Source organism: Erinaceus europaeus, chromosome 6 (assembly GCF_950295315.1).
Source record: "Erinaceus europaeus chromosome 6, mEriEur2.1, whole genome shotgun sequence".
NCBI lineage: Eukaryota > Metazoa > Chordata > Mammalia > Eulipotyphla > Erinaceidae > Erinaceus > Erinaceus europaeus.
In genome coordinates, this window is record NC_080167.1 from 76,579,136 (window position 1) to 76,606,326 (window position 27,191).

Here is a 27,191-nt window from a genome sequence, read left to right on the forward strand (position 1 = left end):
GGCCAGCCTAGCTCAAGCAGGCAGTGTCCTAAGGATATATCCAGACAGGAGCTGTTGGGTCGTGTTGGCAGAAACAGGGCCTTCAGAGGACAGCAGACAGTCCCCAGGGGCGGGTCTAAGAGACCGTGCCCTCTGAGACCGAGGGTAGGGCCCAGTGTGTATTCATAGAGACTGCTGGCCAATTAGAGAAGAAGAACATCACCATAAGGGACGTGGACCAAGAGCTGGCCAATGAGAACAGAGGTGAAGTTGCGAGGGCGGAAGTCAGAGAGCAGCCTTCTGAAAGAAGCCCGCCAATGGGAGCTCAGAGCTGGCCTTAAAAGGCTGGGCGTGCTTTCAGGAAGTGCGAAGCAGGTTTCAGCCCAGGGCCCTGCCTTGCAGAAGCTGTCCAGTGCACATGTGTATAACTCCGTTTGTGCCTGTGCCTCTGTGGATGTGTGCATGTGTGACTGTGAGAGTGTGTGTTTGTGTTTGTTTGTGTGTGTGTATGTGTGTGGTAGGGAGAGAAAGAGAACAACAGAATCACTATGGCACAAGATATTTTGTGCAAAACACTTGGCACATTCTGATTTACTGCTCAATATTGACACCATTGTAGCTCTCCTTGGCCCTTGGACAATATTTTTCTTTTCAGATGTAAAGACACTGAAGAAGGAGAGGGTTTTCCCTAAGCCTTGCACAAGGAACTAGCAGCTGCCCTGTGTGTGTTGCCACACTAGGAAACTTGTGGTGCCTGTGCATGTGTGGAATCTCCTGGATGAGTTCCTTCTCGAGCCTTTTTCGATAGGTCCCTTTGGAGCTGCATATAGCTAATGATTTGGAGATTTTACTCCTTTGGACAATTCTTTTCCTGATGCACAGTTTCTCTCAGGTTTTAACAATCAATTGTCTGAATGTCATATTGAATCCATTGTAGAAAATGACTATATCAGTGTCTCTCTCTCTCTATCTCTCTATCTCTATATAGATGTAACGTGTAGAGGTCTGAAAATATTTTTAGCTAGAGACCTGCAGAACTCTGTTTGAGGGTAGTAAAGTGGATACACCTGGCCCTTCTGAGCCACAGTCATAAGAGACATCTCACAGAGCCATATCATTTATCACTGTGCATATCTCTCTCAGCACAAACTACGTCTGCCAAATCATCTACATCCCTCTTGCTCATTTTGTCCACCGAGTCCTATTCCAAAACTGTAAATCAAAGAAGAAATAGACATAGTGCAGTTCCCTGCACACAGGACAGGCTGAGGTTGGACCAGGGAGATGCAATACGCCTGCCTGCATCATGGCAGGGGCATCACTAAGAATACTTCCAATTTGGAGAGACGGGGGCAGTTTTGGAGAGTGGGCTTCAGGCCAAGTGTTGCTTCTCAGAGTGGCTAAGACCTAGATGTTCTAAGTGTTACCTTTCCTCAAAAAAATAAAATAGCAATGCCACTTGTAAGAAGTATGCATGGACTTGGAGGGTTTGTTTTAAGTGCTCTGGCACTGATCAATAAAGGGCCAGAATTTCAGCCCTTTTCTGTCTCTGTCATTCTGTGTCTCTGACTGTCTCTATGTGCCTCCTTCCCTTACTGGAAGTCAGTGCATGCATCGTTACCTCAGTCATCCTAGTGTTGAAATTATCCTTTCTTTGCCCTTTGGATTATTTAGTCTCCTGCACATGGTGTAGTACAGAGGGGAACTGCAGAGACAGCGTTGCTGCTGCAGGTACCAGCCATATGTCCATCTGCAGCTTCAGCTGTCCAGGCCCTCAGTGCTTGACTCCCATTCTCCAGGGCCCTGAGGCTGACACTCAGCCTAAATGCAGCCCTCCTCACCTTCCTGCACAGGGTTTTTGTACTTATTCCATGAGAGCCCAGGTGAAGAGAAGTTAAACTCTATCCCCCTGCCACACACATTGTGCTTTCCCTCTATTGGGCCGAATGTAAAGGATCTGTGGTACTGATTGACACACCAGTGTCCAGATTTTCCATGCAAAAGGGAAGCTTCCAGGGTTCTGAAAGAGGGTGTTTTGATGGCTGTGAAATGTCTTTTCCAAGTGCCTCATGGGGTTTTCAAATACTTTTGAAACCTGAAGTTCTTTCTTGTATCTAGGGAATATTCTCACCTCTGGCCAGAAGGGCCGCCCAACTCGGAGCACATCTATCCCGGGGTCAGGAGGTCTGCCAGCCTGCTAGCTCCTGGAGGGATTCCCAAGTATGTCCTCAGGGCCCAATTGGTAACAGGTGTTTCCAATTGTTTTTATTAGCAGCAGCCAGGGCCTCAGGTGAGTGGCGGGGCTGTGATCTCCACTGGAAGCTCCGAATTCAGCCAATGGAGGCATCCATCTTTCTTTTGTCTGTCCATTGCAAGCGCCCGGGGAGTTTGTGCTTCCTGCAAGCAGAGAGACTTTGTAGGGAACATTCATGCATGCCTACTTCTGGGAATCTCTCTGAGTGTGATGTGTGGTCACCAGCTTCCCCTGGATGATAGATAGTGAGGAATGGAATTGAACTGGGAACTCAGGAGATTTAGGCATGAGAGTCCCTTTGCATATGCATTCTGGCCTAGCCAGAATCTGGGCTAGCTGGCTTGCCCTGACCAGCTAGGTTCTCTGTACATAAGTTGCAGGTGAGGCTGGCTACCTTGCCACCCATGCTCTGAGACTAGGAAACTTGTGGTGCCTGTCCATGTGGAGAGTCTCCTGGATAAGTTCCTTTTCGAGCCTTTTTCGATTGGTCCTGATGGAGCTGCATATAGCTAATGATTTGGACTATTTACTTCTTTGGAAAATTCTTTCCCTGATACACAGTTTCTCTCGAGGATATAGCAATCAATTGTCTGAATGTCATATCGAATCCATTGTAGAAAATGAATGCAACAGTGAGATGAAGGAGGCTGAGTGGGCAGCCAAACCTTACTGGACAGGCTCATGCCCCTGAATTCTGAAGGGTGCCCCCGCTTACCCTGTTGTCAGTTTTTGGATGATAGTCAGGCATGGGATTGAATAGGGAACTCAGGAGAGGGAGACAGGAGAGTACCTTTGCATATGCATTCTTGCCCTGTTCAGCTAGGTTCTCTGTACATAAGTTGCAGGTGAGGCTGTCTACCTTGACACCAATGGTCTGAGACTACTATAGGTCAGCTCTACACACACAGACACATGCAGACAGGCAGATAGACACACACTCACCCACAATAATGTCAGGTCTGGTAGTACAGCATATGGTGAAGGATGGGGCTGTATGGGATCTGTGGGCAAGAGAGCTGCTGCCTTACAATCTCAAAAAGCCAGGTTTGAACCTGTCATCAATGAACACAGTGTAGAAGGTTTTTGACTTCTGGTCACTTTCCAACTCATCTATATCTTTTCTCTCCTTCTCTGGCTCTGACTCTCACAGGCTCTCACTCACTCTGTCTGCACTCTGTAATATTTTACTGATATCCTTATTTTATTGACAGGCCCAGATATACAAAGAGAGTTTCCAGAGTACTGCTGAGCTCTGGCTTGTTGTGTTGGTGATTTCACCTAGGCTACTGGAGCCTCCGATTTGTAAATCTCTCTTACACAAGCCATATTCTTTATCCTCATATCCATACCATTGTCTCTCAGACGTTATAATAAACATATACATCCATATATATATATATATATATATATATATATATATATACATATATATGTTATTTTTAGAATTGTCGACATATGTAATTGATCTTTATCAGAATTAACACACTTTCCCACTATTCTATTTCTCTTCTTGCCTCCTCTGTCTCTGACTCTCACAGGCTCTCACTCACTCTGTCAGCACTCATTAATATTTTACTTATACATTATTTTACTGACAGGCCCAGATATACAAAGGGAATCACCAGGACACTGCTAATATCTGGATGTTTTTTTGGTGATTTCTCCTAGGTTTCTGGAGCCTCAGCTTTGTAAGTCTCTTTGGCACAAGCCATACTCTGTCTCCTCCTAGCCATGCCAGTATCCCTCAGAGATTATAATAAAGATACACTTACATATATGTACATATATATACATATATATATCAGTCATTTTTAGAATTGTTGACCTTTTTACCTGATCTTAATGCAGAATTACCACATTCATAACAGCCTCCTTATTCATAAATAATTGGTCACATTGTTGGAGCAGGGAAAAGTGAGTGCGTCTCTGTGGGAGGGTATGTTTGTGTGTGTGTGTGTAAGTGTACATAAGTGTGTTTCAATTATGGTTACCGCTGTTGTTTCTTTATTCCTGAAGCAGATTCTTAGGAACTGGGTTGTGCTATGACAAAGGAAGTTTCCACTGCACACGTGGTTTTTCAAATATGAATGGCACATTGGATATTCTGGACACTGTTGTGCATTCTCCCAGGTGGTCCTCAGATGGGTACTTTCCTTTGCTATTCCCATGCTGTGTGTAATTTTCTGTGTAGACTCAAAGAGGAGTGTCATGGGGGAGCTCAGCTGCATTCTGCTGTGTGTCCACAAGGTTGCAGCATAGCCCATAGTTGAGTGTAGTGATTCTGTGGAATGAGGAGAACTCTGGGATTTGTGGCCCATGGACAGCTAGGTTGAAATTGACATAGAGTGCCCTAAACATCTGTTCTTTCCTGTGGGGTGGGGGGATCCCCCATTTGGCTTTGCAAGTGGAAGGGGTTTCTCTCTTTGTCTGGGATGACTCTACTGGGAGCTTGTGAATACCTGTTCTCAGCTGAATTCTTCTGGGTGCCACAAGAGGGCAGCAACAGTGCGGGATAAAGGCTCCATGGGGCATGGGCCCTGAGGCACTGGGCTACTAGAGTGGACACAGTGTTTATGGGTGTGCCCCAAGAGTATGGCCAGCCTAGCTCAAGCAGGCAGTGTCCTAAGGATGGGTCCAGACAGGAGCTGTTTGGTCGTGTTGGCAGAAACATGGACCATGGACAGCAAGGTTGAAATTGACGTAGAGTGCCCTAGACATCTATTCTTTCCTGTGGCGTGGGGGAGGATCCCCCATTTGGCTTTGCAAGTGGAATGGGTTTCTCTCTTTGTCTGGGATGACTCTACTGGGAGCTTGTGAATACCTGTTCTCAGCTGCATTCTTCTGGGTGTCCACTAGAGGGCAGCAACAGTGCGGGATAAAGGCTCCATGGGGCATGTGCCCTGAGGCACTGGGCTACTAGAGTGGACACAGTGTTTATGGGTGTGCCCCAAGAGTATGGCCAGCCTAGCTCAAGCAGGCAGTGTCCTAAGGATGGGTCCAGACAGGAGCTGTTTGGTCGTGTTGGCAGAAACAGGGCCTTCAGAGGATGGCAGACAGTCCCCAGAGGCGGGTCTAAGAGACCATGCCCTCTGAGCCTGAGGGGAGGGCCCAGTGTGTATTCATAGAGACTGCTGGCCAATTAGAGAAGAAGAACATCACCATAAGGGGCATGGACCAAGAGCTGGCCAATGAGAACAGAGGTGAAGTTGCGAGGGTGGAACTCAGAGAGCAGCCTTCTGAAAGAAGCCCGCCAATGGGATCTCAGAGCTGGCCTAAAAGGCTGGGGGAGCTTTCAGGAAGTGCGAAGCAGGTTTCAGCCTAGGGCCCTGCCTTGCAGAAGCTGTCCAGTGCTCATGTGTATAACTCCTTTGTGCCTGTGCCTCTGTGGATGTGTGCATGTGTGACTGTGAGAGTGTGTGTTTGTGTTTGTTTGTGTTTGTGTATGTGTGTGGTAGGGAGAGAAAGAGAACAACAGAATCACTGTGGCACAGGAGATTTTGTGCAAAACACTTGGCACATTCTGATTTACAGCTCAATATTGACACCATTGTAGCTCTCCTTGGCGCTTGGACTCTATTTTTCTTTTCAGATGTAAAGACACTGAAGAGGGAGAGGTTTTGCCCTAAGGCTTGCACATGGAACTAGCAGCTGCCCTGTGTGTGCTGCCAGACTAGGAAACTTGTGGTGCCTGTCCATGTGGAGAGTCTCCTTGATGAGTTCCTTCTCAAGCCTTTTTCCCTATGTCCCCTTGGAGCTGCATATATCTAATGATTTGGAGATTTTACTCCTTTGGACAATTCTTTTCCTGATGCACGGTTTCTCTCCAGGTTTTAGCAATCAATTGTCTGAATGTCATATTGCTTCCATTGTAGAAAATGACTACATCAGTGTCTTGCTCTCTCTTTCTCTCTCTCTATCTCTCTCTCTCTCTATATATATATATATACAGACACACACACACACATATATATATATATATATATGAGTATATACACATATATACACACACATATATATATATATACACACACACACATATATATATACATATATATACATGTCATATATATATATATATATATATATATATATATATGACATGTAGAGGACTGAGAATATATTTTAGCTAGATACCTGCACAGCTCTGGATTAGGGTTGTAATGTGCATACACCTGGCCCTTGTGAGCCACAGTCATGAGAGACATCTCACCGAGCCATTCTTTTATCTCTTGTCATTCTACAGCTGCCATTCATCTACTTCCCTCTTGCTCTTTTTGTCCACCAAGTCCTATCCCAAAATTGAAAATCAAAGAAGAAATAGACATAGTGCAGTTCCCTGCACACAGGACAGGCTGAGGCTGGACCATGGAGATGAAATACACCAGCTTGAATTTCCAATAGCCTTTCTATCAGTATCCTTATTGTATTTATCATAGCACAGAACTTGCCTCCATTTTCTAGTGTAAGCTTCAATACATATGTTTCTTTTCATTCTCAGGAATTCTTAATTTGCCTGGACCCTGAAGAGTCAGGGGAGATTTGAAGCAGCCCTCTGTTTCTCAGCAGATGGTTTCTATATTTCTGCTATAATCAGGTCTTCCTCTGGTTTTTGTTTTTATTTTTTCAAATAATCTTAGATTATCCCCATTATTTGCATATTTATTTATTTATTTAGTCCCATATCACATGAGGGGTCATTTATTCTGCCTGATATATTTTCTCTTATAATTGGAGGGAACTTTTGACACACAATACATTTCCTTTTGCAGATACTACACACTACTACAACTATTACTGCACTGTTTTTGACAGTGACATCCAATGCACAATGGATTAGTATTGCATGGCTCTAAAGAATGTTCCATATTTAACCCACAATGTTTTTACCCTCACAAATATATATTCTGTTCTTTCTTGGGGGATGAATGGTTTACCGTTAACAGTTGCATGTAATAGTGGTCACAGGGGTAATTTTTTCCACTTTCCCTGTATTTATGTACATCATGTGTAACTTTCTTACTGAGGAGAAGGAAACAGTCGTAAATTGAGAGAGCAGGGCCCAAGCAGGAAGAGAGACAGAGAGACAGCTGAGTTCTGATTTGACACTAGCCCAGCTTATCCATAGATGGGTAAGTGGTGAGCAGGGGATCAAAAAGGGGTCCTGTGCTTCCCCATAGTTCCCTGGTATCTCCAACAGCTGTGCCTGCAACCCATGCTCCCTTCGTTGTCCATGTAACTTTTGATCTGCTCTAGGCACTTCTCACCTTCATATGCCAGAAACTTAACACTTCTCCCCTCCACCCATGAAACTTTGACCTTATACTTGAGTGCAAAACAGCAACCCCAATCCACGTTATTTTAGGGAAAAGTGTGTGCGTCTCTGAGGGAGGGTGTGTGTGTGTGTATGTGTAAGTATACATAAGTGTGTTTCAGTTATGATTACCGCTGTTGTTTCTTTTTTCCTGATGCAGATTCTTAGGAACTGGGTTGTGCAATGACAAAGGAAGTTTCTGCTGCACAAGTGGTTCTTCAAATATGAATGGCACATTGGATATTCTGGACACTGTTGTGCATTCTCCCAGGTGGTCCTCAGATGGGTTCTTTCCTTTGCTATTCCCATGCTGTATGTAATTTTCTGTGTAGACTCAAAGAGGAGTGGCATGGGGGAGCTCAGCTGCATTCTGCTGTGTGTCCACAAGGTGGCAGCATAGCCCATAGTTGAGTGTAGTGATTCTGGGGAATGAGGAGAACTCTGGGATTTGTGGCCCATGGACAGCAAGGTTGAAATTGACGTAGAGTGCCCTAGACATCTGTTCTTTCCTGTGGGGTGGAGAGATCCCCCATTTGGCTTTGCAAGTGGAAGGGGTTTCTCTCTTTGTCTGAGATGACTCTACTGGGAGCTTTTGATTCCCTGTACTCAGCTGCATTCTGCTGGGTGTCCACAAGAGGGCAGCTCCAGTGACATCTCACAGAGACATTCGTTTACCTCTTGTCACTCTACAAATCTCTCTCAGCACAAACTACAGCTGCTAAATCATCTACTTCCTTCTTGCTAATTTTTTCCAAGGAGTCCTATCCCAAAACTGTAAATCAAAGAAGAAATAGACATAGTTCAGTTCCCTGAACAAAGGACAGGCTGAGGCTGGACCAGGGAGATGAAATACGCCAGCCTGCATCTTGGCTGGAGCATCACTAAAATTACTTCCAATTTGTAGAGGCAAGGGCAGTTTTGGAGAGTGGGCTGCAGTCCAAGTGTTGCTTCTCAGAGTGGGCTAAGACCTAGATGTTTTAAGTGTAACCTTTCCTCACAAACAAAAAATAACAATGCCACTTGTAAGAAGTATGCATGGGCATGGAGGGTTTGTCCTCAGTGCTCTGGCACTGATCAACACAGGGCCAGAATTTCAGTCCTTTTCAGTCACTGTCATTCTGTCTCTCTGACTGTCTCTAAGTGCCTTCTTCCCTGTACCCTTCCTGGAAGTCAGTGCATGCATCCTGTACTCGGTCTTCCTGGATTTGATATTTTCCTTTCTTTGCCCTTTGGATTATTTATTCTCCTGCATATGGCGTTAAACAGAGGGGAACTGAGGAGACAGCGTTCGTGCTGCAGGTAACAGGCATATGTCCATCTCCAGCTGCAGCTGTCCAGGCCCTCTGTGCTTGACTCTCATTCTCCAGGGCCCTGTGGCTGACACTCAGCCTAAATGCAGCCCTCCTCAGTTTCCTGCACCGCATTCTCATCCTTATTCCATGAGAGCCCAGGTGAAGAGAAGTGAAACTCTAACACCCTGGCACACACATTGTGCTTTCCCTCTATTGGGCCGAATGTAATGGATCTGTGGTTCTGATGGCCACACCAGTGTCCAGATTTTCCACGCAAAATGGAAGCTTCCAGGGTTCAGAAGAAGGGTGTTTTGATCGCTCTGAAATGTATTTTCCAAGTGCCTCCTGGGGTTTCAAATCCTTTTGAAACCTGATGTTCTTTCTTTTATCTAGGGAATATTCTCACCTCTGGCACTAAGGCCCTCCCAACTAGGAGCAAAACTATCCCGGGGTCAGGAGGTCTACCAGCCTGCTAGCTCCTGGAGGGATTCCTGAGTATGTCCTCAGGCCCCAAGTGGTAACAGGTGTTTCCAATTGCCTTTATTAGCAGCAGCCAGGCCCTCAGGTGATTGGCGGGGCCATGATCTCCACTGGAAGCTCCTAATTCCGCCAATGGAGGCATCCATCTTCCTTTTGTCTCTCCATAGCAAGGGCCCAGAGATTTTGTGCTTCCTGCAAGCAGAGTGACTTTGTATGGGACACTCATGCATGCCTACTTCTGGGAATCTCTCTGAGTGTGTTGTGTGGACACCAGAACACCATGATCATGGATTGTGAGTCCAAAGGAGCAATTGTTTTGCCGGACCCAAAGTGTAGCTGTGAGGGGCCGGGTACATCCACTATTGTTTGGTCAAACACTGTTCCCATCTATGTTGAAACACAGCTCTTTCTGGGCTTGTAATCTGCTGCCCTGAGCAGTGTTCTGATGTCTGGAGACTGAGTAGGCAGCCAAATGGGACTGGACAGGCTAATTCCCCTGAATTCTGACAGGTGCCCCAGCTTACCCCTTGGCAGTTTTTGGATGATAGATAGTGAGGCATGGGATTGAATAGGGAACTCAAGAGATTTAGACATGAGAGTCCCTTTGCATATGCATTCTTGCTTAGCCAGAATCTGGGCTAGCTGGCTTGCCCTGACCAGCTAGGTTCTCTGTACATAAGTTGCAGGTGAGGCTGGCTACCTTTACACCCATGCTCTGAGTCTACTATAGGTGAGCTCTGAGCACACACAGACACACACAGACAGATAGACAGACACACACACGCATATTATTGTCAGGTCTGGTAGTCCAGCATATGGTGAAGGCTGGGGCTGTCTGGAGTCTGTGGGCATGAGAGCTGCTGCCTTACAATCTCTACAAGCCAGGTTTGAACCTGCCATTAATGAACACAGTGTAGGAGTAGTTTGAATTCTGGTCTCTTTCCAACTCATCTATATCTCTTCTTGCCTTCTCTGTCTCTAACTCTCACATGCTCTCACACACTCTGTCTTCACTGGTTGATATTTTACTTAGATACTTATTTTACTGACAGGCCCAGATATACAAGGAGAGTTACCAGAGCACTGCTGAGCTCTGGCTTTTTTCGTTGGTGATATCACATAGGCTACTGAAGCCACAGCTTTGTATGTCTCTATGACACAAGTCATATTCTGTCTCCTAATTTACATGGCAGTATATGTCAGACTTTATAATAAACATATACATCCATATGTATATATATATACACATATATATCTCATTTATAGAATTGTTGACCTATGTAATTGATCTTTCTTAGAATTAACACATTTACAACAGCTTTCTTTTTCATTAATAACTGTCCACCTAGTTGTAGCAGGATTCAGTACAAATATAAATAATTGAACCTTCCAGGAGCATTTCTAATAGCATTTCTATAAGCATCCTTATTGTAATTATTATAGTACAGAACTTTCCTCCTTTCTCTAGTGTAAGCATCAGTACATATGAGTTTCTTTTCATTCTCCTTAAATCTTAATTTCCCTGGACTCTGAAGTGTCTAGGAATTTTTGAAGCAGCACTCTGTTTCTCAGCAGATGGTTTCCATTTTCTGCTGTAATCAGGTCTTCTTGTGCTTTTTGTTTTTATTTTTCATTTTTTTCAAATCCTCCTATATCATCCCCATTTATTTGCTTATTTATTTAGTCCTATATTACATAAGGTGTAATTTCTTCTGCTTGATATATATTTCTTTTTCTATTGAAGGGAAGTTTACAGTCACAATACATTTCCTGTCATAAATACTACACACATATGGTGAAGGCTGGGGTGGTCTGGGGTCTGTGGACATGAGACTGCTGCCTTACAATCTCTACAAACCAGGTTTGAACCTGTCATGTATGAACACAGTGTGGGAGGTTTTTGAATTCTGGTCTCTTTCCCACTCTTCTATTTCTCTTCTTGCCTTCTCTGTCTCTGACTCTCACAGGCTCTCACTCACTCTGTCAGCACTCATTAATATTTTACTTATATACTTATTTTACTGACAGGCCCTATATACAAAGTGAGTCACCAGGGAACTGCTGAGCTCTGGCTTGTTTTGTTGGCGATTTCACCTAGGTTTCTGGAGCCTAACCTTTGTAAGTATCTCTGGCACAAGCCATACTCTGTCTCCTCATAGCCATGCGAGTATCACTCAGAGTCTATAATAAATATACACTTTCATATATGTACATATATATGCATATATATATATCAGTCATTTTTAGAATTGTTGAACTTTTTATTTGATCTTAATGCAGAATTACCACATTTATAACAGCCTACTTATAAATAATTGGTCACATAGTTGGAGCAGGATTCACTACAATTATAAATTATAAACCTTCCAGGAGAATTTCCAATAGCCTTTCTATCAGTATCCTCATTGTAATTATCATAGCAAGGAACTTGCCTCTGTTTTCTTGAGTAAGCTTCAATACGTATGCCTTTTCATTCTCGCGAATTCTTAATTTGCCTGGACCCTGAAGTGTAAGGGAAGTTTTGAAGCACCCCTCTGTTTCTCAGCAGACATTTTGTATAATTCTACTGTAATCAGGTCTTCCTGTGGTTTTTGATTTTATTTTTTTCAAATCCTCATAGATCATCCTCATTTATTTGCATATTTATTTATTTATTTATTTATTTATTTATTTATTTAGTCCCATATCACATGAGGGGTCATTTCTTCTGCCTGATAGATTTTCTCATAATTGAAGGGAACTTTGGACACACAATACAGTTCCTTTTGCAGATACTACACACTACTAAAACAACTACTGCACTGTTTTTGACAGTGACATCCAATGCACAATGGATTAATATTGCATGGTTCTAAAGAATGTTCACTATTTAACCTACAATGTTTTGAACCTCACAAATATTTATTCTGTTCTTTCTTGGGGGATGAATGCTTTACAGTCAACCGTTACATGTAATAGTGGGCACGGGGTTAATTTTTCCCACTTTCCCTGTATTTCTGTACATCATTTGTAACTTTCTTACTGAGGGTAAGGAAACAGTCATAAATTGCGAGAGCAGGGCCCAAGCAGGAAGAGAGACAGAGAGACAGCTGCAGTTCTGATTTGACACTTGCCCAGCTTTTCTCTAGCTGGGTAAATGGTGAGCAGGGGCTCAAAATGGGGTCCTGGGCTTCCACATAGTTCCCTGGCATCTCCACCAGCAGTGCCAAGAAGTGAAACTCTATCCCACTGGCACACACATTGTGCTTTCCCTCTATTAAACCAAATGGAAAGGATCTGTGGTACTGATGGACACACCAGTGTCCAGATATTCCTCGCAATACAGAAGCTTCCAGGGTTCTGAAAGAGGGTGTTTTATGGCTGTGAAATGTCTTTTCCAAATGCCTCATGGGGTTTTCAAATCCTTTTGAAACCTGAAGTTCTTTATTTTATCTAGGGAATATTCTCACCTCTGGCTAGAAGGGCCGCACAACTTGGAGCACAGCTATCTCTGGGTCAGGAGGTCTGCCAGCCTGATATCTCCGGGAGGGATTCCTGAGTATGTCCTCAGGGCCCAAGTGGTAACAGGTGTTTCCAATTGCCTTTATAAGCAGCAGCCAGGCCCTCAGGTGAGGTGCAGGGATGTGATCTCCACTGGAAGCGTCGAATTCAGCCAATGGAGGCATCCATCTTTCTTTTGTCTGTCCATAGCTAGGGCCCGGGGAGTTTGTGCTTCCTGCAAGCAGAGAGACTGTATGGGGCACTCATGCATGCCTACTTCTGGGAATCTCTTTGAGTGTTGTGTGTGGACACAAGGACACCATAATAAGGGATGTGAGGCCATAGGAGAAGTTGTCTTAACCAAACCCAAAGAATAGGTGTAAGGGACCAGGTTCATCCACTATTGTTTGGTCGAACACAGTTCCCATCTATGTTGAAACACAGCTCTTTCTGGGTACTTTCTGTGCTAGTAATCTCCTGCCCTGAGCAGTGGACTGAGATCCTGGAGGCTGAGTATGCAGCCAAATGTGACTGGACAGGCCCATGCCCCTGAATGCTGTGGGGTGACCCAGCTTCCACATTGGCAGTGTTTGGATGATAGATAGTGAAGCATGGGATTGAATAGGCAACTCAGGAGATTTAGACATGAGAGTCCCTTTGCATATGCATTCTTGCTCAGCCCGAATCTGGGCTAGCTGGCTTGCCCTGACCAGCTAGGTTCTCTGTACATAAGTTGCAGGTGAGGCTGGGTACCTTGCCCCCCATGCTCTGAGACTACTACAGGTGAGCTCTGAGCACACACATACACACACAGTCAGACAGACATACAGACAGACACACACACACACATTACGGTCAGGTCTGGTAGTACATCATATGGTGAAGGCTGGGCCTGTCTGGTGTCTGTGGGCATGAGAGCTGCTGCCTTACAATCTCTACAAGCCAGGGTTGATCCTGTCATCAATGAACACAGTGTAGGAGGTATTTGAATTCTGAGACACTGAAGAGGGAGATGTTTTTGCCCTGAGGCTTGCACTCAGAACAAGCAGCTGCCCTGTGTGTGTTGCCAGACTAGGAAATTTGTGGTGCCTGTCCATGTGGAGGGTCACCTGGATGAGTTCCTTCTCGAACCTTTTTCAATTGGTCCCGTTGGAGCTGCATATAGCTAATGAATTGGAGATTTTACTCCTTTGGGCAATTCTTTTCCTGATGCACAGTTTCTCTCCAGGTTTTAGCAATCAATTGTCTGAATGTCATATCGAATACATTGTAGAAAATGAATGCAACAGTGCGATGAGGCGGGGTAGTTTTGGAGAGTGGGATGCCGGCCAAGTGTTGCTTCTCAGAGTGGCTAAGACTTAGATGTTCTAAGGGTTACCTTTCCTCAAAAACAGAAAATACCAATGCCACTTATAAGCAGTATGCATGGGCATGGAGGGTTTGTTTTCAGTGTTCTGGCACTGATCAACAAAGGGGCAGAATTTCAGTCCTTTTCTGTCTCTGTCATTCTGTCTCTATGACAGTCTCTACGTGCCTCCTTCCCTGGACCCTTACTGGAAGTCAGTGCATGCATCGTGACCTCAGTCATCCTGGTGTTTAAATTTTCCTTTCTTTGCCCTTTGGATTATTTAGTCTCCTGCACGTGGTGTAGTACAGAGGGGAACTGCGGAGACAGCGTTCCTGCTGCAGGTAACAGGCATATGTCCATCTGCAGCTTCAGATGTCCAGGCCCTCAGAGCTTGACTCCCATTCTCCAGGGCCCTGAGGCTGACACTCAGCCTAAATGCAGCCCTCCTCACCTCCTGCACAGCTTCTTTGTCCTTATTCCATGGGAGCCCAGGTGAAGAGAATTGAAACTCTGTCCCGCTGGCACACACATTTTGCTTTCCCTCTAATAAGCTGAATGTTAAAGGATCTGTGGTACTGATGGCCACACCAGTGTCCAGATTGTCCACGCAAAACGGAAGCTTCCAGGGTTCTGAAAGAGGGTGTTTTGATGGCTGTGAAATGTCTTTTCCAAGTGCCTCATGGGGTTTTCAAATCATTTTGAAACCTGATGTTCTTTCTTGTATCTAGGGAATATTCTCACGTCTGGCCAGAAGGGCCACCCAACTAGGAGCACAGCTATCCCGGGGTCAGGGGGTCTGCCAGTCTGCTAGTTCCTGGAGGGATTCCTGAGTATGTCCTCAGGGCCCAAGTGGTAACAGGTGTTTCCAATTGCCGTTATTAGCAGCATCCAGGCCCTCAGGTGAGGTTCGGAGCTGTGATCTCCACTGGAAGCACCGATTTCACCAATGGAGGCTTCCATCTTTCTTTTGTCTGTCCATACCAAGGGCCCAGGGAGTTTTTGCTTCCTGCAAGCAGAGAGACTTTGTATGGGACACTCATGTATGCCTACTTCTGGGAATCTCTCTGAGTGTGATGTGTGGACACCAGGAGACCATGATCAGGGATGTAAGGCCACAGGAGCAATTGCCTTAGCTGGACCCAAAGGGTAGGTGTAAGGGACCGGGTTCATCCACTATTGTTTGGTCAAACACAGTTCCCATCTTTGTTGAAACACAGCTCTTTCTGGGTACTTTCTGTGCTTGGAATCTGCTGCCCTGAGCAGTGGACTGAGAGCCTGGAGGCTAAGTAGGCAGCCAAACGTGACTGGACAGGCTCATTCCCCTGAATTTTGAAGGGTTCCCCAGCTTCCCCCGTTGTCAGTTTTTGGATCATAGATAGTGAGGCATGGGATTGAATAGGGAAATCAGGAGATTTAGAAATGAGAGTCCCTTTGCATATGCATTCTTGCTTAGCCAGAATCTGGGCTAGCTGGCTTGCCCTCACCAGCTAGGTTCTCTGTACATAAGTTGCAGGTGAGGCTGGCTACCTTGCCACCCATGCTCTGAGACTACTACAGGTGAGCTCTAAGCAAACACAGACACACACAGTCAGACAGACAGACAGACAGACAGACAGACACACACACACATTACTGTCAGGTCTGGTAGTACAGCATATGGTGAAGGCTGGGGCTGTCTGTGGTCTGTGGGAATGAGAGCTGCTGCCTTACAATCTCTACAAGCCAGGTTTGAACCTGTCATCAATGAACACAGTGTAGGAGGTTTTTGCATTCTGGTCTCTTTCCAACTTATCTATTTCTCTTCTCGATTTCTCTTTCTCTAACTCTCACATGCTCTCACACACTCTGTCTTCATTCATTAATATTTTACTTATATACTTATTTTACTGATAGGCCCAGATATACAAAGAGAGTTGCCAGGGCACTGCTGTTCTCTGGATTGTCGTGTTGGTGATATCACCTAGGCTACTGCGGCCTCAGCTTTGTAAGTCTCTCTGTCACAAGCCATATTCTGTATCCTCATATCCATGGCAGTATCTCTCAGACTTTATAATAAACATATACATATACATATACATATACATATACATATACATATAGATATACATATACATATACATATACATATACATATACATATACATATACATATACATATACATATACATATACATATACATATACATATACATATACATATGTTATTTTTATAATTGTCGACCTATGTAATTGATCTTTATCAGAATTAACACATTTATAACAGCTTCCTTTTTCATTAATAATTGGCCACCTAGTTGGAGCAGGATTCAATACAATTATAAATAATAGAACCTTCCAGTAGCATTTCTAATATTATTTCTATCTGCATCCTTATTGTAATTATCATAGTACAGAACTTGTCTCCTTTCTCTAGTGTAAGCTTCAGTACATATGAGTTTCTTTTCATTCTCCTGAAATCTTCATTTCCATGGACACTGAAATTTCTCGGAATTTTTGAAGCAGCCCTCTGATTCTCAGCATATGGTTTTCATTTTCTGCTGTAATCAGGTCTTCTTGTGCTTTTTGTTTTTATTTTTCTTTTTTTTCAAATCCTCCTAGATCATCCCCATTTACTTGCATATTTATTTATTTATTTAGTCCTATATTACATGAGGGGGCATTTCTTCTGCTTGGTAGATTTTTCTCTTATAATTGAAGGGAAGTTTACACTCACAATACATTTCGTGTAGTAAATACTACACACATATGGTGATGGCTGTGGTGGTCTGGGTTCTGTGGACTTGAGATTTTTGCCTTACAATCTCTACAACCCAGGTTTGAACCTGTCATGTAGGAACACAGTGTGGGAGGTTTTTGACTTCTGATTTCTTTCCCACTCTTCTATTTCTCTTCTTGCCTCCTCTGTCTCTGACACTCACAGGGTCTCACTTACTCTGTCAGCACTCATTAAGATTTTACTTATACATTATTTTACTGACAGGCCTAGATATACAAAGGGAATCACCAGGACACTGCTGATCTCTGGCTGTTTTTTTGGTGATTTCTCCTAGGTTTCTAGAGCCTCAGCTTTGTAAGTCTCTCTGACACAAACCATCCTCTGTCTCCTCATACATGCCAGTATCCAGCAGAGTCTATAATAAAGATACACTTACATATATATACATATATATATATAAGTCATTTTTAGAATTGTTGACCTTTTTATCTGTTCTTAATGCAGAATTACCACATTTATAACAGCCTCCTTATTCATAAATAATTGGTCACATTGTTGGAGCAGGGAAAAGTGTGTGCGTCTCTGTGGGAGGGTGTGTGTATGTGTGTGTGTGTGAGTGTACAGAAGTGTGTTTCAGTTATGATTACCGCTGTTTTCTTTATTCCTGATGAAGATTCTTAGGAACTGGGTTGTGCTATGACAAAGGAAGTTTGCACTGCACACATGGTTTTTCAAATATGAATGGCACATTGGATATTCTGGACACTGGTGTGCATTCTCCCAGGTGGTCCTCAGATGGGTTCTTTCCTTTACTATTCCCATGCTGTGTGTAATATTCTGTGTAGACTCAAAGAGGAGTGTCATGGGGGAGCTCAGCTGCATTCTGCTGTGTGTCCACAAGGTAGCAGCATAGCCCATAGTTGAGTGTAGTGATTCTGTGGAATGAGGAGAACTCTGGGATTTATGGCCCATGGACAGCAAGGTTGAAATTGACGTAGAGTGCCCTAGACATCTGTTCTTTCCTGTGGGGTGGGGGGATCCCCCATTTGGCTTTGCAAGTGGAAGGGGTTTCACTCTTTGTCTGGGATGACTCTATTAGGAGCTTGTGAATCCCTGTGCTCAGCTGCATTGTGCTGGGTGTCCACAAGAGGGCAGCACCAGTGCGGGACTAAGGCTCCAAATCATCTACAGCTGCCAAATCATCTAATTAACTCTTGCTCTTTTTGTCCACCAAGTCCTATCACAAAACTGTAAATCAAAGAAGAAATAGACATAGTGTAGTTCCCTGCACACAGGACAGGCTGAGGCTGGAACAGGTCGATGAAATCCGCCAGCCTGGATTTGGCTGGGGCATCACTATAACTACTTCCAAATTGGAGAGGCAAGGGCAGTTTTGGAGAATGGGCTGCAGGCTAAGTGTTGCTTCTCAAAACGGGCTAAGACCTAGATGTTCTAAGTGTAACCTTTCCTCACAAAGATAAAATAACAATGCTACTTGTAAGAAGTCTGCATGAGCATGGAGAATATATATATATATATATATATATATATATATATATATATATATATATATATATATCATTTATAGAATTGTCGACCTATGTAATTGACCTTTATCAGAATTAACATATTTATAACAGCTTCCTTTTTCATTAATAATTGTCCACTTAGTTGGAGCAGATTCAATACAATTATAAATAATAGAACCTTCCAGTAGTATTTCTAATAGCATTTCTATCAGCATCCTTATTGTAATTATCAAGTACAGAACTTGCCTCCTATCTCTAGTGTAAGCTTCAGTACATATGATTTTCTTTTCATTCTCCTGAAATCTTAATTTCCCTGGACTCTGAAGTGTCTTGGAATTTTTGAAGCAGCCCTCTGTTTCTCAGCAGATGGTTTCCATTTTCTGCTGTAATAAGGTCTTCTTGTGCTTTTTGTTTTATTTTTCATTTTTTTTTCAAATCCTCCTAGATCATCCCCATTTATTTGCATATTTATTTAGTCCTATATTACATGAGGGGGCATTTCTTCTGCTAGATAGATTTTTCCTCTTATAATTGAAGGGAAGATTACACTCACAATACATTTCTTGTCGTAAATACTGCACACATATGGTGAATACTGGGGTGGTCTGCGATCTGTGGACATGAGACTGCTGCCTTACAATCTCTACAACCCAGTTTTGAACCTGTCATGTATGAACACAGGGTGGGAGGTTTATGACTTCTGGTCTCTTTCCCACTCTTCTATTTCTCTTCTTGCCTTCTCTGTCTCTGATTCTCACAGTCTCTCACTCAATCTGTCTGTACTCATTAATATTTTACTTATATACTTATTTTACTTACATGCCCTGATATACAAAGAGAGTCATCAGGGCAAGGCAGAGCTTTGGCTTGTTTTGTTGGCGATTTCTCCTAGGTTTCTGGAGCCTAACCTTTGTAAGTCTCTCTGGCACAAGCCATGCTATGTCTCCACATAGCCATGCCAGTATCCCTCAGAGTCTATAATAAAGATACACTTACATATATATACATATATATATACATATATATATATTCAGTCATTTTAGCATTGTTGACCTTTTTATTTGATCTTAATGCAGAATTACCACATTTATAACAGCCTTCTTATTCTTAAATAATTGGTCACATAGTTGGAGCAGGATTCACTACAATTATAAATTACAAGCCTTCCAGGAGCATTTCCAATAGCCTTTCTATCAGTATCCTCATTGTGATTATCATAGCACAAAACTGGCCTCCATTTTCTTGTGTAAGCTTCAATACATATGCCTTTCTTTTCATTCTCGGAATTCTTAATTTTCCTGGACCCTGAAGTGTCAGGGAAGTTTTGAAGCAGCCCTCTGTTTCTCAGCAGACATTTTCTATATTTCTGCTGTAATCAGGTCTTCCTGTGGTTTTTGTTTTTTTTTCAAATCCTCCTAGATCATACCCATTTATTTGCATATTTATTTATTTATTTATTTAGTCCCATATCACATGAGGGGTCATTTCTTCTGCCTGATAGATTTTCTATTATAATTGAAGGGAAATTTTGACACACAATACATTTCCTTTTGCAGGTACTACACACTACTACAACTACTATTGCACTGTTTTTGACAGTGACATCAAATGCACAATGGATTAGTATTGCATGGCTCTAAAGAATGTTCACTATTTAACCTACAGTGTTTTTAACCTCACAAATATTTATTCTGTTCTTTCTTGGGGGATGAATGGTTTACAATCAACAGTTGCATGTAATAGTGGGCACAGGTGTAATTTTTCCCATTTTCTGTACATAATTTGTAACTTTCATATCGAGGAGAAGGAAACAGTCATAAATTGTGGTAGCAGAGCCCAAGCAGGAAGAGAGACAGAGAGACAGCTGGAGTTCTGATTTGACACTAGCCCAGCTTTTCCCTAACTGGGTAAGTGGTGAAAGGGGCTCAAAACGGGGTCCTGGGCTTCCTAATAGTTCCTTGGCATCTCCACCAGCTGTGCCTCCGACCCATGCTCCCTTCATTGTCCATGTAACTATTGATCTTCTCTAGGCACTTCTCATCTTCATATGCCAGAAACTTAACACTTCTCCCCTCCACCCATGAATCTTAGACCTTTTACTTGAGTGTTCTTTTCCTGATACACAGTTTATCTCCAGGTTTTAGCAATCAATTGTCTGAATTTAATATTGAATCCATTGTAGAAAATGACTACATCAGTGTCTTGCTCTTTATCTCTCTCTCTCTCTCTCTCTCTCTCTCTCCATATATATATATATATATATATATATATATATATATATATATATATATATGACATGTAGAGGTATGAAAATATATTTTAGCTAGAGACCTGCACAGCTCTGGATTAGGGTAGTAATGCGCATACATCTGTCCCTTGAGCCACAGTCATGAGAGACATCTCACAGAGCCATTCCTTTACCTCTTGTCACTCTACAAATCTCTCTCAGCACTAACGACAGCTGCCAGATCATCTATTTCCCTCTTACTCTTTTTGTCCACCAAGTCCTATCCCAAAACAGTAAATCAAAGAAGAAATAGACATAGTGCAGTTCCCTGCACACAGGACAGTCTGTGGCTGGACCAGGGAGATGAAATACATCAGCCTGCATCTTGGATGGAGCAGCACTAAAACTACTTCCAATTTGGAGAGGCAAGGGCAGTTTTGGAGAGTGGGCTGCAGGTCAAGTGTTGCTTCTCAGAGTGGGCTAAAACCTAGATGTTCTAAGTGTAACCTTTCCTCACAAACATAAAATAACAATGCCACTTGTAAGAAGTATGCATGGGCATGGAGTGTTTGTCTTCAGTGCTCTGGCACTGATCAACACAGGGCCAGAATTTCTGTCCTTTTCAGTCACTGTCATTCTGTCTCTCTGACTGTCTCTACATGCCTTCTTCCCTGGACCCTTCGTGGAAGTCAGTGCATGCATCGTCTACTCGGTCTTCCTGGTGTTGAATTTTTCCTTTCTTTGCCCTTTTCATTACTTAGTCTCCTGCATATGGCTTAGTACAGAGGGGAACTGAGGAGTTAGCGTTCCTGCTGCAGGTAACAGGCATATGTCCATCTCCAGCTGCAGCTGTCCAGGCCCTCTGTACTTGACTCCCATTCTCCAGGGCCCTGTGGCTGACACTCAGCCTAAATGCAGCCCTCCTCAATTTCTTGCACCGCATCCTTGTCCTTATTCCATGAGAGCCCAGGTCAAGAGAAGTGAAACTCGATCACCCTGGCACACACATTGTTCTTTCCCTCTATTGGTCCGAATATAAAGGATCTGTGGTACTGATGGCCACACAAGTGTCCAGATTTCCACTCAAAATGGAAACTTCGAGGGTTCTGATAGACGGTGTTTTGATGGCTGTGAAATGTCTTTTTCAAGTGCCTCTTGGGGTTTCAAATCCTTTTAAAACCTGAAGTTCTTTCTTGTATCTAGGGAATATTCTCACCTCTGGCCAGAATGCCCTCCCAACTAGGAGCACAGCTATCCTGGGTTCAGGAGGTCTGACAGCCTGCTATCTCCTGGAGGGATTCCTGAATATGTCCTCAGTCCCCAAGTTGTAACAGGTGTTTCCAATTGCCTTTATTAGCAGCATCCAGGCCCTCAGGTGAGGTTCGGGGCTGTGATCTCCACTGGAAGCAGCGAATTCAGCCAATGGAGACTCCCGTCTTTCTTTTGTCTGTCCATAGCAAGGGCCCGGGGAGTTTGTGCTTTCTGCAAGCAGACCGACTTTGTATGGGACACTCAGGCATGCCTACTTCTGGGAATCTCTCTGAGTGTGATGTGTGGACACCAGTACACCAGGACACCATGATCTGGGATTGTGGGGCCACAGGCTCAATTGCCTTAGCCAGAACCAAAGGGTAGGCATGAGGGGCCGGGTTCATCCACTATTGTTTGGTCACACACAGTTCCCATCTATGTTGAAAAACAGCTCTTTCTGGGTTCTTTCTGTGCTTGGAAGCTGCTGCCCTGAGCAGTGGACTGAGAGTATGGAGGCTGACAGGCAGCCAGACGGGACTGGACAGGCTCATGCCCCTGAATACTGAGGGGTGCCCCAAGCTTACCCCATCGGCAGTGTTTGGATGATCTTTGTGCATGGGATTGAATTGGGAACTCAGGAGAGGGAGACATGAGAGTCCCTTTGCATATGTATTCTTGCTTAGCCAGAATCTTGGCTAGCTGGCTTGCCCTGACCAGCTAGATTCTCTGTACATAAGTTGCAGGTGAGGCTGGCTACCTTGACCCCCATGCTCTGAGACAGGTGAGCTCTGAGCACACACAGACACACACATACAGACAGACACACACACACACACACAAACATTACTGTCAGTCATTTTAGTACACCATATGGTGAAGATTGGGGCTGTCTGGGGTCTGTGGGCATGAGAGCTGCTGCCTTACAATCTCTACAACCGAGGTTTGAACCTGTCATCCACGAACACAGTGTAGGAGGTTTTTGACTTCTAGTCTCTTTCCAACTTATCTATTTATCTTCCCTCCTTCTCTGTCTCTAACTCTCACATGCTCTCACACACTCTGTCTACACCCATTGATATTTTACTTATATACATTATTTTACTGACATGCTCAGATATACAAAGGAAATCACCAGGACACTGCTGATCTCTGGCTTGTTTTGTTGGCGATTTCACCTAGGTTTCTGGAGCCTCAGTTTTGTAAGTGTCTCTGGCACAAGCCATACTCGGTCTCCTCATAGCCATGCCAGTATCCCTCAGTGTTTACAATAAAGAAACAAATACATATATGTACATATATATATATATATATATATATATATATATATATATATATATATATATACATATATATATGTCATTCATTTTTAGAATTCTTGACCTTTTTATTTGATCTTAGTGCAGAATTACCACATTTTAACAGACTCCTTATTCATAAATAATTGGTCACATAGTTGGAAGAGGATTCACTACAATTATAAATAATAAACCTTCCAGGAGCATTTCCAATAGCCTTTCTATCAGTATCCTTATTGTAATTATCATAGCACAGAACTTGCCTCCATTTTCTAGTGTAAGCTTCAATATGTATGTGTTTCTTTTCATTCTCAGGAATTCTTAATTTGCCTCGAACCTGAAGTGTCAGGGGAGATTTGAAGCAGCCCTCTGTTTCTCAGCAGATGTTATCTATATTTCTGCTATAATCAGTCTTCCTCTGGTTTTTGTTTTTATTTTTTTCAAATAATCTTAGATTATCCCCATTTATTTGCATATTTATGTATTTATTTAGTCCCATATCACATGAGGGGTTCATTTCTTCTGACTGATAGATTTTCTCTTATAATTGAAGGGAACTTTTGACACACAGTACATTTCCTTTTGCAGATACTACACACTACTACAACTATTACTGCACTGTTTTTGACAGTGACATCCAATGCACAATAGATTAGTATTGCATGGCTCTAAAGAATGTTCACAATTTAACATGAAATGTTTTTAACCTCACAAATATTTATTCTGTTCTTTCTTGTGGGATGAATGTTTACAGTCAGCAGTTACATGGAATAGTGGGCATGAGGTTAATTTTTCCCACTTTCCCTGTATTTCTGTACATCTTTTGTAACTTTCTTATTGAGGAGAAGGAAACAGTCATAAATTGAGAGAGCAGGGCCCAATCATGAAGAGAGACAGAGAGACAGCTGCAGTTCTGATTTGACACTAGCAAAGCTTTTCAAGAGCTGGGTAAGTGGTGACCAGGGGCCAAAACGGGATCCTGGGTTTCCACATAGTTCCCTGGCATCTCCACCAGCTGTGCCTCCAACCCATGCTCCCTTCGTTTCCATGTACCTATCGGTCTGTGCTAGGCACTTCTCACCTTCATATGCCAGAAACTTAACACTTCTCCCCTCCACCCATGAAACTTTGACCTTTTACTTGAATGCAAAACAGCAACTGCAATCCACGTTATTTCAGGGAAAAGTGTGTGTGTCTTTGTGTGAGGGTGTGTGTGTGTGTGAGTGTATATAAGTGTGTTTCACTTATGATTACCGCTATTGTATCTTTATTCCTGATGCAGGGTCTTAGGAACTGGGTTGTGCTATGACAAAGGAAGTTTTCACTGGACAAGTGGTTTTTCAAAATGAATGGCACATTGTATATTCTGGACACTGTTGTGCATTCTCCCAGTTGGTCCTCAGATGGGTACTTTCCTTTGCTATTCCCATGCTGTGTGTAATTTTCTGTGTAGACTCAAAGTGGAGTGGCATGGGGGAGCTCATCTGCATACTGCTAGTGTACACAAGGGGGCAGAAACTCTATGCCCCAGGCACACACATTGTGCTTTCCCTCTATTAAGCCAAATGTAAAGGATCTTTGGTACTAATGGCCACACCAGTGTCCAGATTTTCCACGCAAAAAGAAGCTTCCAGGGTTCTGAAAGAGGGTGTTTTGATGGCTGTGAAATGTCTTTTCCAAGTGCCTCATGGGGTTTTCAAATCCTTTTGAAACCTGAAGTACTTTCTTGTATCTAGGGAATATTCTCACCTCTGGCCAGAAGGGCCACCCAACTAAGAGTACAGCTATCCCTGGGTCAGGAGGTCTGCCAGTCTGCTAGCTCCTGGAGGGATTCCTGAGTATGTACTCAGGGCCCAAGTGGTAACAGGTGTTTCCAATTGCCTTTATTAGCAGCAGCCAGGCCGTTAGGTGAGGTGTCGGGTTGTGATCTCCACTGGAAGGTCTGAATTCAGCCAATGGAGGCATCCATCTTTCTTTTGTCTGTCCATAGCAAGGGCCCGGTGAGTTTGTGATTCCTGCAAGCAGAGCGACTTTGTATGGGACACTCATGCATGCCTACTTCTGGGAATCTCTCTGAGTGTGATGTGTGGACACCATGATCAGGGATGTGAGGCCACAGGAGCAATTGCCTTAGCCGGACCCAAAGGGTAGGTGTAAGGGACCGGGTTCATCCAGTATTGTTTGGTCGAACACAGTTCCCATCTATGTTGAAACACAGCACTTTCTGGGTACTTTCTGTGCTTGTAATCTACTGCCATGAGCGGTGGACTTAGAGCCTGGAGGCTGAGTAGTCAGCCAAACGTGACTGGACAGGATCATGCCCCTGAATTCTGAGGGGTGCCCCAGATTCCCCCATTGCCAGTGTTTATGGATAGTGAGGTTTGGGATTGAATAGGAAACTCAAGAGATTTATACATGAGAGTCCCTCTGCATATGCATTCTTGCTTAGCCCAAATCTGGGCTAGCTGGCTGGCCTAGACCAGCTAGGTTCTATGTACATAAGTTGCAGGTGAGGCTGGCTACATTGCCACCCATGCTTTGAGACTACTACAGGTGAGCTCTAAGTACACACAGACATACACAGTCAGACAGACAGACAGACACACACACACATTACTGTCAGGTTTGGTAGTACAGAATATGGTGAAGGCTGGGGCTGTCTGGGGTCTGTGGGTATGAGCGCTGCTGCCTTACTATCTCTACAAGCCAGCTTTGAACCTGTCATCAATGAACAAGGTGTAGGAGGTTTTTGAATTCTGAGACACTGAAGAGGGAGAGGTTTTTGCCCTGAGGCTTGCACTTGGAAGTAGCAGATGCCCTGTGTGTATTGCCAGACTAGGAAACTTGTGGTTCCTGTCCATGTGGAGAGTCTCCTTGATGAGTTCCTTCTCTAGACTTTTTCGATCAGTCCCGTTGGAGCTGCATATAGCTAATGATTTGGAGATTTTACTCCTTTGGACAATTCTTTTCCTGATGCACAGTTTCTCTCCAGGTTTTAGCAATAAATTGTCTGAATGTCATATCGAATCCATTGTAGAAAATGGCTACATCAGTCTCTCTCTCTCTCTACCTCTCTCTCTCTCTCTCTCTCTCTCTCTCTATATATATATATATATATATATATATATATATATATATATATATGTAACTTGTAGAGATCTGAAAAGATTTTTTAGCTAGAGACCTGCACAGCTCTGGATTAGGGTAGTAAAATGGATACACCTTGCCCTTCTGAGCCACAGTCATGAGAGACATCTCACAAGCCATATCGGTTATTACTCTACAAATCTCTCTCAGCACAAACTACCTCTGCCAAGTGTTGTTTCTCAGAGTGGCTAAGACCTAGATGTTCTAAGTGTAATCTTTCCTCACAAACATGAAATAGCAATGCCACTTGTAAGAAGTATGCATGGGCATGGAGGGTTTTTGTTCAGTGCTCTGGCACTGATCAACACAGGGCCAGAATTTGTCCTTTTCAGTCACTGGCATTCTGTCTATCTGACTGTCTCTACGTGCCTTCTTCCCTGGACCCTTCGTGGAAGTCAGTGCATACATCGTGAACTCGGTCTTCCTGGTGTTGAAATTTTCATTTCTTTGCCCTTTGGATTACTTATTCTCCTGCATATGGCGTAGTACAGAGGAGAACTTAGGAGACAGCGTTCCTGCTGCAGGTAACAGGCATATGTCCATCTCCAGCTGCAGCTGTCCTGGCCCTCTGTGCTCTTATAATTGAAGGGAACTTTGGACACACAATACATTTCCTTTTCCAGATACTACACACTACTCCAACTACTACTGCACTGTTTTTGACAGTGACATCCAATGCACAATGGATTAGTATTGCATGTCTCTAAAGAATGTTCCCTATTTAACCTACAAAGTTTTTAACCTCACAAACATTTATTCAGTTCTTTCTTGGGGGATGAATGGTTTACAGTCAACAGTTACATGTAATAGTGGCTACGGGGGTAATTTTTCCTACTTTCCCTGTATTTCTCTACATCATTTGTAACTTTCCTATGAGGATAA